This window comes from Phyllostomus discolor, chromosome 5 (genome assembly GCF_004126475.2).
Source record: "Phyllostomus discolor isolate MPI-MPIP mPhyDis1 chromosome 5, mPhyDis1.pri.v3, whole genome shotgun sequence".
NCBI classification, from domain to species: domain Eukaryota; kingdom Metazoa; phylum Chordata; class Mammalia; order Chiroptera; family Phyllostomidae; genus Phyllostomus; species Phyllostomus discolor.
Window position 1 is genome coordinate 32,409,866 of NC_040907.2, and position 16,722 is coordinate 32,426,587.

Genomic DNA, 16,722 nt, shown 5'->3' on the forward strand with positions numbered 1-16,722 from the left:
GATGTTATTCCAGTGATTATACCAAGGATTGGCCATGTGTTTGCTCCTCCAAGGGAACCAAGGCATGATACACATTGTCTGGTTTCTTTGAAGCCCAAACCTGGTTTCTCACTCCAGCTGTTTTGTTGAGAATGAGTGAGCCAGGCTGTGTCTGCTGTAGTTTGTGACTTTTGGGGCTGCTGTCTCTGCCTTATGAAGCTCCACCCACTCTGTGTTGCTGCTGCTGGTTTGGCTGGGGGAAGGATCAGGCAAGGTGCCAGCATGTAGAGTATAAGTAAGCCATAAAGCAGCAGAAGGAGCCTGGGTGGCTGCAACTCCCAGCCATGGGGCCTGTCTTGCTTTCCCTGAGCCTCTCCCGCCTGGGTCTGTGGGCTTCTGGACTGATCTTGGTCTTAGGCTTCCTGAAAGCTCATTGGTCTGCTGATGCGGAGGCAGTTTCTCACCAGGGCTATGGACAGCTTCCCAGGGCCCCCCACCCACTGGCTCTTTGGGCATGCCCACGAGGTACGTGGGGGATGGTATGAAGAGGGAGGGGTGGAGAAAGAAAATGGTATGTTTTTGTTCAGAGAATCCATCCCAATCTCCTGGGGGCCAAGGAAGGATATCCTAGTAGGGCAGGGAAATGACATCCTGGGAACCACGGTTTCCATTTAGCTTTGCCACCTGATCTCCCCTGAATCCACCTTCTGAGTTGGCCTGGATGGGGGCATTTAAAGTTGGAGCCCAAGCACACCACAGACTCCTTCCCATTGTTTTGACGTCAAAGGTTCTGACAAAGGCTCTGCTAAGGGCTTGGTGGTAGCATCTAAGAAAAAATTCTGGGCAGTCTGATAAAATTAAGTAATATAGTTTAAAGCTTAATCAGCATTCTCTTTGTTCTGTACAGTGTAAAGATTTCAATTTTAAGGCAGAAAATGAAAGTGAAGGCAGAGATGAATACTGTCACCCAAAGACCACCCAGGCCATCTAAGCTGTTTGTGCCCCCAAAGGTGGGGATCTCCTGGCCTTGCCTAAGGGCTGGCTCAGGAATTGTGACATCGTCTTTGTTTCAGATCCTCACTTGCTCTGCCCAGTTACCTCAGGGTGGGGAGACCACCTTAACACCCATTGTCAGGAACACCTCTTAGCTCCCTGCCTTCATGGGGATCCAGACCAGAGGTTTCTGCCCACAGGGAAAGGAACACCTGCACTGGAACCAACCCGGAGAGTAGATTGTTTGGCCCAAAGCCTTTGGAGATCCTAGTTAGCATATTGCAAGTAGTAGCCTGAATTTAAAAACTTCTATGACAGTATTGCTCTGCAGCCAGGTTTAGGAGCCCTGGTACGGATGGTAGAGATTAAGGCTCAGAGAGAGGCATAATTGCCTCTTCTACCTCCTGAGTACCTTCCATGATTCACAATCTGAGGAATTGCTTCACCTCCATGATTGATGCTGGAAATGAACTTGACCTTCAGATAAGAATTGCTCAGGCTTATTCTTGCCCCACATAATCTCCTCTCTCAGGAAGTCCAAGTAACCTTGGTGACACCCAGGGAAAGAAAGGATGCATCAGAAAGGTGAATCAGACCCAGGCCCTACTCTCAAGAAGCTTACAATCTAGAGGGGAAAGCTGAGACCATTGCCTTCCCTGCCCTGAGTTGGGTTGGGTGCCTAACCAGGAGTTCACATCACCCTCTTGCTCTGTATATCAGTAGTTATTTCATGGGGGTTGTCATTTTCTGTTTACTTGTTCATCTTTCCCAATATTGACCATGACCCCTAGAGCATAGAGATCTGTTCTGATTCACCGCTGTACCCTCAGGGTCTAGTACAAAGCCTGGCACACGGTAGGCATCACTGAATGAACAAACAGTGGATTGTGGTGAGTAGGGAGGGGTATTGGTAGAGGAAAGAGAATGATGGAGAGGACAAGTGGAGGAGCCAGGAGGGGTTTGGGAGAGGCTTTGCTAAGTACAGAAGGAGGTGATGGAAAGGTTTAGGTCAGACCCTAATGGTGATATGGGAGGCATTTGGGAGACCTTCAATCCCTATTCTCTCACAGCCCCTCCACTTTCTCTTGCTTCCATTGAAGCTGAGTTCTCTAGAATGGGCACCTTGCTCCCCTACCCTCACATCAGAGTTTGCTCTTTTTCATCCCCAAATTCTACCTTCCCACTCTCCATCCACCCACTATGACTCACTTTGAGAGTATGTGGAAGGCCTAGAACATGGCTTAGGTCTGGCTATTGCCTTCAACACAAGTATGTGGAGGCTCTTGGCATCAGGAAGGGCATGGAGGGGTCAATGAACTCTGGCACTACTAAGGTTTCCTGAGGAACTGTGGCAGGGTCAACAGCTCTGCACTCTCCTAGGGCTTGGTACTTTTTCTCTGGTTGGATCTATGCCACAGTTTGAGAAATAGGAAGGAGAGGGGAGGTACTATTTTCCCTAATGTGTATATTTAAAAATTGAGGCTCAGAACGGGCAAGGAATTTGCCTATGTTTATGTTGTAGCTCAGGAATTGAGTTGAGGGTAGGCCCAGGACTTCTGCCTTTTTATTCAGAATAAAATCAGGCCATGAAACATTCGTGCAGCCCTGGCCCAGTTGTTTGGAGCATTGGCCCATACAACTAAAACTGTCTGAGGTTTGATTTCTGCTCAGGGCAGAAACCTAGGTTCAAGAGTTCAATCCCTGGTCAGGGGATGTACAGGAGGCAACCAACTGATGTTTCTCTCACATCAATGTTTCTCTCTCTGTTTAAAAATCAATAAATGTATCCTTGGGTGAGGATAAAAAGTAGTGATTCCTAGGCCAAGTGATAATGGGATTAAGAAAGAAGGAGGAAGACTTGTGGTGAAAGAAAGGGCCTCAGGCAGGGTGGAGCTGTCCATCAGAATTAGCTTCTCCCTTCTTGGCCTCATGTGCGGCTTGAGGTTCAGAAGCATCTGTCATCCTCCTTAATGCTCAGAATGTGTTTCCTTGAGGTGGGTTTATGTCATATTCTTCTAGGGTTCTCCCATTCCACTCAGGGGATTGGGAGGACTTTGCACATGAGAGGTGAGTTACATTATTGGCCTGAGGTTTGGGCCCCTGGAATGGACCCAAAAATCTGACCTGTGTGTTTGGATTGAGAGGGAGAATGCCAGCTGCCTGTTCAGGAAAGGCCATCCCTTGAGAGTGCATGGAGACATTGGGCCTCTCCTTACCTCAGTCCAAGGAAGAAGGACATGAAGGTGGATGGGTGGCATCTGGTCACGTTCTTAGGGCAAAAGCACAGGTAGTCCAAACATGAGAGGATAGGCCTTACTTAAAAACTGCCCATTCAAGGGGGAGGGTGGTCCCCACAGCATCCCATTAGAACTGCAGGCCCAGGGGTAGGGTACTGTGTGGTTGGCCACACTGCACTTTTCTATGAGGGCATAGATGTGCAGAGGGGTCAGGCTGCCTGTGGGCAGACCAAAGGGTGGGTGACCAGTTGTGAAACTTAGAGGAGCTGGCCAGGCAGCCATGTGAGCCCCCTGACAGAGGACACCCAGGGCTTTGAATGGGGCTATAGTTCCAGTAGTGGGGTCAGGTGCTGAGAGCTCCCCTTACTCCTACCAGGCTCCTGGGGCAATCAAGGGCACAAAGGAGATAGCTGGGCATGGGAGGCGGGGGCTGGAATAAGCTGTTGACATGGCCAGCATGAGGTCAGTTCTTCCATTCCTGGGTAGGAATGACAAAGAGGGGCAGACTCATGACTGAGGAGGAAGGGAGTGGGCTGAGATGAACCAGGCCAGCCCAGGCCTCCTTTCACCCTTGAGATCCTGTGAGTCTGGCTTCTCTGTGACTTAAACCTGTCCTTGCCCCTGTCCAATCAGGCTTTGTGGACTTGAGAGGGATGGAGAGGAGACCAGAAGTCATGGTGATTAGAAATTAAGTTGGTGAGGAAAACCCAGGAGGTCAGGTGGAAAAATGAGACACACTCAAGATGAAGGGGGTACTTCTAGGAAAGCCAATCAGCAGGAAGGAAGATAAGGGGTCAATGACAGCAGAAGTTCCCTCTTACTGGTAGATGGACACGATGTTTGTCACTTTGTGTAGTGATAAACGTTTTGACATTGTATGCACCAGGGCAGTAAGACACTTCTAACAACCCTTCCGCAACCCCTGGGTTAAACTCAGGATGGGAATTCCAAGGCAATGAGTGAGAAGGTCAATGGGGAGATTTCACTGGACTGTGCAGAGGACCTAGGAAGAGAAGAGCCCCAGGGGAGGCAAAGATGGGTGGCTGGAGACGAAAGCAGCCAGGTCCCATGTCCAGGGCCCCTGGGGAAAGTGGCTTCTGTCAGACATCATCAGATGCTCAGTGTCCTTCTTCAAGACTGTGTCCTGGAAGACACATGGATTTGTTGCATGGGTGAGGATCATGGAAGGGAACTTTACTTGAAGGTAAAGCTGGGCCAGCACTTGCACAGACCTTAACATGATTCACATTCCCTAGGGTTGTGCAGCACACAATGTATGCATTTGAACACAGAGCCTTGGCAAATTTCACGGTACAGTAGGGAACCTGGGAATGATCATAGAGAGCAGTATTAACCTACAAGCAATAGGCAAATCAGTTCTCATCTGAACCTCACTTTTCTCATCTGTAAAATGGGAGTAATTATCCATTCTGCATGAGGCAATCTATGAATTTACTTACATGATACTTGATATATAGGAGATACTGAACACATATCTGTTCCCTTCCATTTCCTATGTTGAGAGATAGAATGTAGCCCTGACTGGTGAGGCTGAGTAGGTTGGGTGCTGATGCGTGGGTCACCGGCCAGCAGTGATCACGGAACGCTGTGGATGGCTCGTCAAAAAACACGCGAGAAAAAAAAAACATGCAGAGACAAACTAGTTTCTGTGGGGAAGTAGGGACAAAATGGCCACCCCCCCTAGTGGGGAGCGCCCCGATTTACCTTCCATACCTGCTTTTATTGGGCTCATTTTGCATAATAATTCAGGTAAAGTACAGTACTCATTAGGGGGAAGTAAGGAACCATAGAAAACAAGGAACTCTGCTGGCCTATTGAGTCTGGGTCAAAGAGCTGTAAGACTTTGAGGAACAAACTAACTTCCTCCTTGGACCCTTCTCATTCAACTGAGAGCATTCTAAACAAAGGAGGTTTCACAGTAATTTACATAATCTTTCTTAGGCCTGATCACCCAGGGAATCCGCCCTTTTCAGCACAGAGCTGCACCACCCTGTCATTGTTTCAGCTTAGGTGGAGCAAGGGAACTAAGGCAACCAAGAGATAAGGAGATTTTCTCCCAGACAATGAGAACTCAGGCTATGTCAAAGCCGAGGAGCGAGGGTCCATCACCCCCTTTTGCTGCAGCCCCCCAAGTCCTTCTTTTGGGGGGCCCCCCAAAGTGATCGTGCCTGTCTTAAGTCGTTCCCCCCGTGGGGAATCTTACCCGTCTTTGGCTAACTGACCAAGCTTTTGGGGGTTCAGTTATGAATAAAGCAGCAGAAGCAGCATTCCTGCCAGGGAGATAAGCTTTTGTCTCCTTGCTGGCTTAGGGTTCCAAGGGTGTTCCCTTAGCCTTAGCCTAGGTGGGGGTTTCAGCTTCTGATACCAGCCAGGGTGGTTTTGTGGGAGGGTGCCATCCCACAAAACAAAAGGTTGACTGTTCCATTCCCGGATAGGGCACCTGCCTCGGTTGGGGCCAGGCCCCTGTTGAGGTGCATATGATAGGCAACAAATCTATGTTTCTCCCTCACATCAATGTGTCTCTCCTCTTTCTCTGTCCTTTCTCCTCTCTTTAACATAAATAAATCTAACATTTAAAAAAGAGAGAATATAGAAATAAGCAGCAAATGTTGATTAGCCAGAGCAGGCATTTAGAGCCAGCTGGGAAAACAAATAAACATCTGCAATGTTGTTTGAGCAAGGCTTTGGGCTGGTTTCTCATGAGACTGACTATCCCTGGCCAGTGTTTACATTAGCCAGTTGCTTTGTGTGCTCTCTCCCCTCCTTTCTTGTCTTCCTTGTTTTCATTCCCTGTATTCAGTACATTTGTTCCACACACACTTTATTAAGTACGCAGTGTTCCTGAGGCCCAGTGCTGAACTCCACAGTGACCTGGACATACCACAGATGTGACCCATGCACTTGGAACTCTTGGCCCAGAAGCGAGTCAGGGGTCCTGTGTGTGAATCTCATTTTTATTGGTAACTAACCATATGACAGAGCTTCCCTGCCCTATTTATGTAGTCAGAATTATGATAGTGTCTGTCTTGTAGGATTTTCTGAGGATTAAATGAAAGAATTTGTGTATCAGGATTAGTGCAGTATCTGATGACATTAAATGCTCAATGAATGCCAATATTAACATTATTAATATTTTTGGTTCTGTAAGCAAGCAATTATAACACCAAGCAGAGCATGAGTAAGGCACTAACAGTGCTGGAGAAGCCTGGAGGAGGCAGATTTCACTCAGTTGAAGATAGAGAGGTTCCTGGAGTGGGGCATTCAGGCTGGATACCAAGGAACAGGCAGTACTCAGCTAGAGGGTGTATTTGGAGCAAGGAATAGTGTCAGCAAAGGCACAGATCATGCCACACCCCAGGAGATGGTCTTAGTGTCAGACATTCACACACATAGGACTGCCATAGACACAGTTAGCATGAGACATCTCCAAGGATATGGGCAGCTTGCCAGCAAGCTGCAAGGGCACTTCAGGCATTCCTCACAACATCCACATCAGCCATCTACCTGCTCCTAAGGGGCTGGCCAGGGGCAGGGAAATGAGACCCACATTAGCAGGTATGTGTCCACCTTGTCTTATAATCCCCAAATCCCAAGGAGTCTCACTGACTGTCCCAGGGTTTCTGCAAGAGCCATGCACTTAGTCTCAGGAAATTCTAAAGCCTATGTTTCCATCAAGTGTTTATTGTTCACTCATGGTTCTTCCTAGTCCAGATCTTATTTACCAACCAAAGTTCATTCTTTTTATAGCCATATTGCCTAGCAACACAGTTGACATCCTACAGGTATCAAGTGTCTAATAAAACAAAGTTAAAGAGTGTAAGCCAAGGTCAGCTTCCATGTAATGGGAGAAGTTTTGGTTAATTCTTTGCCCATAGTTGGAGGTATCTTAGGGCATGTTCAGAGCACATTCTTCAGTGTAGCTGGGCTGCATTTGGGAGTAGGAGGAGTCGGGAGATGCAGGGAGGAGGCTTGGAGGAAGAATTTGGGGAGAGGTGGGCTTGAAGGGGAGGAAACTACTTGTCAAAGGCTCAGCTTGTGCAGAATCCTGCTCTAGGTCCTTTCATGCATATTTTATCCCTTAAGGGCCTTGAATGCCACCTGACATACCTAGTAACACACACACCCTGCATGATTTCTCTAATACCAAAGCAATCCTGTCAGCTAAGTATTATCACCCCCATTTTACAGATGAGGAGAGTAAGAGTCAGAGAGTCTAAATGACTTGCCCAAGTTCATGCATCTAAACAACAGGGGAAGTTGATATTCAAACCAGGTTGTCAAATTCTCAAGGTTGCTGGTCATGGAGTAAACTTTCCTGGTTCCCATCCCACTTCCCTTATAAGCTATGTGGTCCTTGGCAAGGAACCTCAGATCTCTGTACTTTAGGCTCCTCTTCTCTAGAAAGGGGGTTCATAGAGTTATTGTAACCATTGGATGAGGTCAAGATGTAAGGTGCCAAGAAGAAGGCCTGGCACACAGCAAGCACTTAATAAGTGTTAGGTGTTCTTCCTCCCAAATGATGAAGCTCAGACTTCATTCCTAGACCCATGGGTAAGTCACTGAAGGGTCTGAAAGACTGTCAAAATAGAGAAAAATCGATAAATACACAATGGTACATCCATATAGTGGAATAGTATGTAATTGTTGAAAAAATATTGACAGATAGTTAAATGCACTAGTTTGAAAAGTAAGACAAGATATGTCAAATTTTTTAAAAGGCAAGTTCGGAAAGGATTTTATAGTGTACTATATTTTTATATCAACTGCTGTAGATGTGTATATGTGGTTAGAAAAACTTCCAGAGGGCACACACCACCCTAGGAGTGATCTCTCCAACATCATCAACTCAGGCCACTGTCCCACCATGAGGCAGCTGCTGGAAGACCCAATACTTTTCCCCATCCCAGAGCCTCTGTACCTGCTGTTGCCTCAACTTGGAACTTCCTTCCCTTTCTCTTCACAAACCCAGCCTCTTATCATACTGCAGGTTTCACCTTAAATGTCATCTCCAACAAGAAGTCACATGAATTGCTGTTATTCAAGCAGGTCGCCCTGTTAATCTCTTTTGTAGCACAGTGTTTATTTCCTTTTTAGAACTTACTATGGTCTCAATGACTTTACTTAACTGTTTACAGGTCTTATCAGTCTTCCCCATAAAATGAAAGGGCAGGACCATGTCTGTCTCATTCTCCTGAGACATCTACACAATGCCTTGCACCTAGTAGGTCCTCAGTAAAAATGTGTCAAATGACTTAACAGGATGGAATCATGATGATTTCCCATTTGAACAAGAAGCTGGGCTTATCTTCCTAATGAAAATCTTTAATGATTGAAAGAAATCTCTTTCTGGAGGCAGTGTAGATAGAGTGTTAGTGGTAGGCACTAGGTGGCCATAGGTTGGACATATTGGGGCTTTTGAGCCAACCAGGGACAATAAGAGAGTGGTTGGACTGAAAGCAGTGGCTCTGTGGCTATACAGAGGACTAAATAAGAGGTTGATAGAACTGGATGACTGCCTGGAAAAGGGTGTAGGAAGAGGGATGTATGCTCCCTAGGCCTTCCTGGGCAGGCTGAGGGACTCACTGTGGCTGGTAATGCTGGGTTCCTGACTGACATGCCCTTCTGTCACCATTACAGATCCAGCAGACAGACAGCCTGGACAAGGTAGTGTCCTGGGCCCACGAGTTCCCGCATGCCCACCCACTCTGGTATGGACAGTTCCTTGGCCTCCTGAACATCTATGAGCCTGAATATGCAAAAGCCGTGTACAGCCGAGGGGGTGAGCATTCTCAGGAGAGGAAGGACTTATTGAGAGCAAAGGGAGCGTGCTAATATGTGGGGAGGAGTCTTGGCTTGCAACCTACTTCTGGGCAACTGGGATTCACATCCTATTTATCAATTAGTCTTTTTTGGAAATCTCCCAATCCTGGCTGAATCCAATCTTCTCTGTCTTCTACAGACCCTAAGGCCCCAGATGTGTATGACTTTCTCCTCCCTTGGACTGGTGAGTGGTCACCCTCCCTTACCATGGTGCTGGGTAATAGGATCCTTTTCTGCCCTGTCCCCACTCAGTCAGTTATCCAGGGAAGTGGGGCCCAGATACCTGATCCTTCTAGGTGTGTCTTCCACCCAGGACAGGTAGGACAAGGGATCTGGGAAATGTATGAGTGTGAGGAACAGCTTCTTGGAGGAAATGGCTCCAGAGTTGATCCTTGCAGATATTGCAGATGGTGTTGTCCAGGGCAAGGGCTTGAGGAAAGCCCTTGGGTCATGGACCCAAACCTGCTGTCACCAGAGGCTGTGTGGCTGGAAGGTGGAGGTGAGACAGGATGTGAGGTTGGATGGGGAGGACTAGGGTAGGGTTGAACGAGGCAGGACTATTTAACCTTGGAATGCCAGAGATGGGGCAGAACTGTGTGTACTGACTAGTCTCCCCTCTCCCATCCCTTCCCCAGGGAAAGGCCTGTTGGTCCTCCAGGGGCCCAAGTGGTTCCAGCACCGCAAGCTTCTCACACCTGGCTTCCATTATGATGTGCTGAAGCCCTACACGATGGTGTTTGCTGAATCCACAAACGCCATGCTCGTGAGCTCCCAGTGCCAAGATCTTGGAGGCCATGGCTGCTGGCCAGCCCCTCTCTGCCCAGTTTTCCCAGGGGGAGGACAGTGAGGAGATTGATGAGGCCCTGAGGTCCTTACTTCATTTAGCAGTGCAAACCCACTGACACCAGATACCTGCAGGGTGCTGACTAGGTGTGGAGCTCCAAGTGACCAGACATCCCTGGCCCTTGTCTACCCTAGGAGACCCAGGCATTTCCCACAGACCAATGGGCCTCTTGGGGCCCAATAAGGCTCTTACTGGAGCATATTTAAGGCATGCCTATATTTGGGAATATGAGGAAGGCCATTCATGTCTAAAAAGTATCTCCTCACTATCTACAACAACTGCCTAAAACAATGCCATTGGGAACACTTCCTTTAAAAGGGATACCAGGGGTCAGGGTCAGGCTCCACATCTCAGGCCCAGATAATCTCCAGAGGTTATTCAGGGTGGTCTTTGCCCTTGCAGGGCACTCCTCTGCCACATTACCACAGGTCTGACTTACAGACACACTGTGCTGGGCAGCTCACTACCTCTTGGCCCATCAATTCTCTTATATACAGGCAGCCCTGACAGGGAGGAAGTGTCTGTGCGTGCTGTGGAAGGCCTGCCTCCTGGTCCTGCCCTGTGAGCCTGAAGCCCTGCCTGCCCCCACCCCACAGTCCAGCAGGACAGAGGGCAGGCCAGGGACTGGGTGCCTAGGACAGGTTGCCTCGTGACCCCACCTCATTCTCACTCTCCCTGTGCTCCAGGACAAGTGGGAGGAAAAGGCTTGTGAGAATAAGAGCTTCGACATCTTTGGCGATGTAGGCCACATGGCGCTGGACACACTCATGAAGTGCACCTTTGGGAAAGGACACAGCGGCCTGAGCCATAGGTCAGAGAGCACTTGGGGCTGATGGAAGTCTCAATCCAGGCCAGCTCAGAGGGGAGACTTGGCAGGACTCCTGGGCCCTGGTGTGAGAGGAGACAGGGTCTTGCCCTAGGGAACCCCTGCTGGAGGGAGCAGGACTTGCCCAAGGTGGGGAGACAGATCCTGCTCTATTGGCAGAGAGGAAAGGAGAAAGAGCTGACTTGAGGCTGGATTCGTGATATGAAGGAGAGAGGGGCTGTGCTGTGGGTCAGGGTCTGAGTGCCCCTCCCCCTCCATCTCTGTGCAGGGACAGTAACTACTATGAGGCAGTCAAGGATCTCACTCTGCTGACGCAGCAGCGCATCGAGTCCTTCCAGTACCATAATGACTTCATCTACAGGCTTACTGCACATGGCCGCCGCTTCCTGCAGGCCTGCCAGGTGGCCCATGACCACACAGGTGGGCCTTTCCCGCAAGGCCCACCCACAGGAATTCAGGGCTTTAATGTCACTCCTTTGGGCCAATCTGGGACACTGTCACTGTAGAACTTCTGTTCCCTTGTGGGCAAAGGATGGGTCCCTGTGCAGTGACACCCTGTACTCCTGGCTTAGACCAAGTCATCCGGGAACGGAAGGCAGCCCTGGAAGACGAGAAGGAACAGGAGAAGATCCAGAACCAGAGGCACCTGGATTTCCTGGACATTCTCCTGGGAGCTCGGGTGAGTGCACAGTTGCCCTCCCCTTCCTGTTAACTGGTATTGGTGTGTTTAGGCCACCCTCAGGGGCAGGGAGCACTGCACAATAGCAGGGTAGTTAAGAATTTTCCTTTTCTTTCTCCAGCAAATATGGTCAGTTCTTTATCCATGACACATTAGCAAAGGGTTATAGGTGGGATGGTGCAGGGTGTGGCTGTGGGGAGAGATATAGTAGCAGGAATCCTGGTAACAAGCCAGATGGCCCATAGAGCAATTCCAGATGTCTAAGACTCTGAAGAGTCTCAGTGCCCTAAATTTCAGAATCACAGACTTCATTCATTCATTCATTTATTAATTCATTTACTCACACTGTCCATAGACTGACAGAGCACTTCCTTGGGTTAGTTCCTGTGGTAGGGATGCAGAATAGGAGAAAGACCTGACACTGCCCCCAGATGCTTACAGTCTAGTGGACAGAACAGGAGGTGGATGCTGACAAAATCTCTCCCTGTGTGTGGGGCCATTCTGTGTGTGATAAATGAGAAGAATCAAGAGTCCATGCTGGTCAATGTCACAGGTCACATGGCCAGAGGATCAGGGAAGGATTCCTGGAGTAAGAGGCATGCAAGCTGAGTTTGGGAGATCAGATAGGAATCTGGGGAAAGGTCCTAACCTCCAATCTGAAACAGAGCTTTCTCTACCTCCCTTGGACCTTCATTTTACAATTGCTGTTATGAGTACTTCTTCATTCCTACCCCAAATCCCTTGGCCTGCTCCATTATGCTTACCCTAACCCAGGATGAAAGTGGGATCAAGCTGTCTGACAGAGACATCCGGGCTGAGGTGGACACATTCATGTTTGAAGGACATGACACCACCACCAGTGGCATCTCCTGGTTCCTCTACTGCATGGCCCTGTACCCAGAGCACCAGCAACGTTGCCGGGAGGAGGTCTGTCAGATCCTTGAGGACAGAGACTCCTTCCAGTGGTGAGTGAGGCTGCAGGTAGCCCAGGCTGTTCTGCTCAGCTCTAGGGTAAGGCTGTGCCCATGTTGTTTGGTGTCATCCCTGATGACACAGGGCTGTGCTGGAAACAGGTGAGAACAGCAACTGCTGTCCTCTTACCTCCAATGTAAAAGGATGCACCCCTGAGCCCATTCTCCCACAACAGAGCCTTTTGAGATGTCAGTAATGTAGAGAAGGTCATGAATAGATGGCTGATTTTTTGTGTGTGTTGACTCTGATGGTAGAACCTGACCACCTTTGTGGCTTCCTGGGTAGAGTAGGGAATGCTGGCAGACAAAGTGGTGGAAACTGAGGATGAACAGGGGTCAGAAAACCAAAGGAGCTGATCCCTTCCCACCTGCCTTCAGGTGGTCATGTGCATCAGCTAGATCCCAGTGGTGAAGGAGAAAAAGCTGTTTTCCAAGCTCCATCCCTCAGAAACTTTGAATTTTTCTGTCATTTGGTTCACGTTGAACTTGTTACCATAACACCACTGATACTGACCTTTCTTTGCAGCAGGCTCTCTGGGAACCTCCCACATCTCTGCCCTCACATCCCTGTCTCCCTGCCTTCTCTCCTCTCCTCAGTACCTGGGCGAGGCACCTGGCCATGGTGCAGAATGCTCAGTTGGAGGGAGAAAGTTTAGATTCAGTTGAGGGAGATCCACGTAATTCCTGGGTCTAATACTTGGAGGATGAAGTCTCCATAACCTATTTTTAAGGGATGGGTTTTGGAAATGTTCTAGGGTGTCCAGCCATGTGTTAGGTACTGGCAGGTGTGTGGGTGGGAAGAGGAGGAGGAGCCAAATTACTGCCCTGGGGTATTTTTAGAGAGAATAACTTATATAACTGAAAAGCTATCAAAATCTAAAGAATGAGCAACAACGTGTTGCAGGCTGACAAATCAGAAGAGGTGGGGCTTAAGTTGGCTTTGTAAGGAGGGGTGAACTCAGGTGAAGGGACAGAGCCAGAAATTCTGCACTACATAAAGAGGCCTGGATGCAGGCAGTTGAAATACTGAGTTGGTCAAAATGGTTTTTTTTTTTTTCTGTAAGATGGCTCTAGTAGCACTGAATTTTCTTTAATTTTTTTGAAACAATTTTGTTAGATTGTATCGTTAGACAGTTGTCATATCAGCATGCATTATAAAAACATCAAAGTTCGAGAATTTTTGTTTAGCCATTTCAATATTAAAGATGGAAGAAAATATGCAACAGTTTTTGGCATATTATGCTTTATTATTTCAAGAAAGGTAAAAGTGCAACTGAAACACACAAATAATTTGTGCAGTGTACAGAGAAGGTGCTGTGATTGATCAAACATATCAAAGTGGTTTGGGAAGTTTCATGCTGGAGGTTTCTCCCTGGACAATGCTCCATGGTCAGGTAGACCAGTTGAAGTTGATAGCAATCAAATCCAGAAATTAATTGAGAACAATCCACATTATACCTCGTGGGAGGTAGCCCACATACTCAAAATAGCCAAATCAAGAAAGTTATTGGTGAAAATGAAAGTATGTGTTTTCTATTTTATGAAAAAGTGTAAATGTACATTTTGGCCAACCCAATATTTATTTTATTTTCACTTCATTCTATCTAGATCCTGAAGCAATGTAATGGATTCAATAAAACAACAAAGCACAAGTGAAAAAAAGTACTGGGCGGAAAACCTAGGGGCTATGGAATAAGATGTTGCCTTGTAGTTATAGTTGGACCACACATTTGGGTCTGAGCTTCCTAGTGGCAAATGGGAACAGAGAAATATATATATATATTTCTGAACTTGTCATTTCTCATGCATTTATTACTGCATTCAGCAATCACTATTAGCCCCTGTTCCTTTCCATTCCAGCTCCACAGGGGAAACCAAGCAGAAGCTAAGGGACTGTCTCTTGCAAGGCGTCTGTGGGGCTCTCAGAGACACAGGAGTGAACTTGTCTCTGATGGCTGGGTGCACTCACACCTCTAGGGTACTGTGCTTTCCCTTTCTAGCGGTGAGGAGGAGGGAAGGATGGAGAAAAGTGGAGTGAGAGTCCCTGGTCTGAGTAGCCACCCTAGTCCAGTGTGTCCTGAACACTTGGTGTATTTGTGTTTCTATGAGCCTTGGGTGTGTGATGGTGGTGAAGGGGAATATGGGGTTGGAGCCTGTCATCCCACAGTACCCTGTTGCTGCCCACCTTCAGAAAAAGCTGCTTGTATTTCTGGCAGGGAAGATCTGGCCAAGATGACCTACTTGACCATGTGCATCAAGGAGAGCCTCCGCCTCTACCCGCCTGTGCCTCAGGTGTCCCGCCAGCTCAGCAAGCCTGTCACCTTTGTGGATGGCCGCACTCTACCTGCAGGTGGGAGAGGGTGCATTTGCGGTTGGATCCAAGGTGTTTGAGGATGCTTCTCTGACACTCTGTGCCTTTGGCTGAATCTTTGCACCCATGGCAAAGAACTCATGCTTTGTGCTGGCCTGGGTCCAATCCTGGCTCTATAACATGGGTAAACCCCTCTACCCCTAAATTCTTTTTCCTCCTCTCTAAAATGGGTCTGAGGAGAGACCTGCCTTACAAGGTTGCTGCCAGGAGTAAATTGTCAGGGCTGTCCTGTACAACCATGCAAGTTGTTCCCTGAACAACTTCAGAGGGGCATCATTCACATGGACTATGATGTGTGCAGTGCCAACCTGTGCAACTACACTTGGGGGCTTCATAAAGAAAGGTCAGGTCTGGGCACATGGTCTGCAAGCAGTGACTGGTAGCTGTTACCATTGATAGCATAATGCTATGAATAACTTGCCTTGAGAGCCAAAAGCGTGTAATGGTCCTCATGTGTCCTCCCTTGTGGTGGCGGTGGGTTCAGTCCTTTTCTGTTCCATTCCACAAATGTCTGTGTCAGGTGCTGTGCCCAGTGCTGGCCTACAGGAAGTAGGCATGATAATGATCAAAAGCACTTGATGTGTTGAGGGTTGTCATGAACCTTCTGTCACTGGCAGTGCTGAGGCAGAGGCCAGTGTCTAGTTAGGCAGACACGATGGGATCCTGGCCCTGTGAGGAGGTGGGCCTGGCTGCCCAGGACCAGCTGGTCACCTTCCCTCTGCTCTGCCCACAGGCAGCCTGATCTCTCTGCACATCTATGCCCTCCATAGGAACAGTGCTGTGTGGCCTGACCCTGAGGTATCCTATTTCTGGGCCTGGAGGTCAGAGAGAAAGGGAGGCTGTGGGGAGTCTCCTTTCCTCTGGACTTGGCATGTATTTAAGCCTGGCCTATTCCCCAGGTCTTTGATCCTCTGCGCTTTTCTCCTGAGAATGTGGCAGGACGCCACCCCTTTGCCTTCATACCCTTCTCTGCTGGGCCCAGGTAAGGAGAAGCCCCACATTTCCAGTTCCAAAGGTCTGGGGAGGTGGGGTTGAGGATGTCCTTGGGTAAGCATCATTTTGGAGAACTCTGTGATGAGAGGAGACATGCTGGATTTTGGTGATTCTAACCCAGGGTAAGTGCCTAGGACCTTCTTCTTTCTATTAGCATATTCATGTCCCCAGCAGGGGTTTGGGTTGGTGAGTTATTGCAAGAGGGACCCCCAAGCCAGAATCCTCAATGGGAATTTATTTACCAGTAGTCCGGGACCCTACCCTGCACCCACAACCTGTTTCTTAAGCCCAGGGTGATCACTCAATCAACCAATTAGTCATGCAAAAATAGTTACTGAGTTTTGTTGGCCACTGACAGCACTGGATTTCACCACTTCAGATACCCCATTCCTGATGCCTCTTTGTGTTGCTCACTGCAGGAACTGCATTGGGCAGCAGTTTGCCATGAACGAGATGAAGGTGGTCACGGCTCTCTGCCTGCTCCGCTTTGAGTTTGCCCTGGACCCCTTGCGGCCACCCATCAAGCTGCCCCAACTGGTCCTGCGCTCCAAGAATGGCATCCACCTTCACCTGAGGCCACTGGGCCCAGGCTCTGGGAAGTAGCTCTGCCAAGAGTTGGGCCCAAGACAGCCCAGGCTGTGGCCTCTCCCTGGGCACAGCCCCCTCCAGGCTGGGTTGTGGAGCAGCTGTGGCTCCCTGTCCTTGAGAGGTTTGTATGATAGAAGGGGAGTTCGTATCCCCTAGACAGTCACCTCTATGATGGGGCCAGAGAACAGGTGTGTCTGTGAATGCTTACTGTCTATGTATCCTAGAGCTGACTCATTCACTCAGCAAATGTGGTAAGAAGCCACTTGCTTCTAGTCTGCTCCTTTTCCTTTTGTAGTAGGCAATCTTTCTAAAATGTAACAGAAGGTTACATTCCAGTCTGGGTGATACAGTGAAGGCAATGGAAGCTGTACCTGGGATACCTGTTTATGACCAGGCACCT

The 16,722-nt window shown here is 48.6% G+C and overlaps 1 pseudogene; it reads left to right on the forward strand.

The window, feature by feature from the left end:
* The first annotated feature begins 306 nt into the window (after positions 1 to 306).
* LOC114496227 lies at positions 307 to 16,503 on the forward strand (annotated as a pseudogene).
* Positions 16,504 to 16,722: the final 219 nt, after the last annotated feature.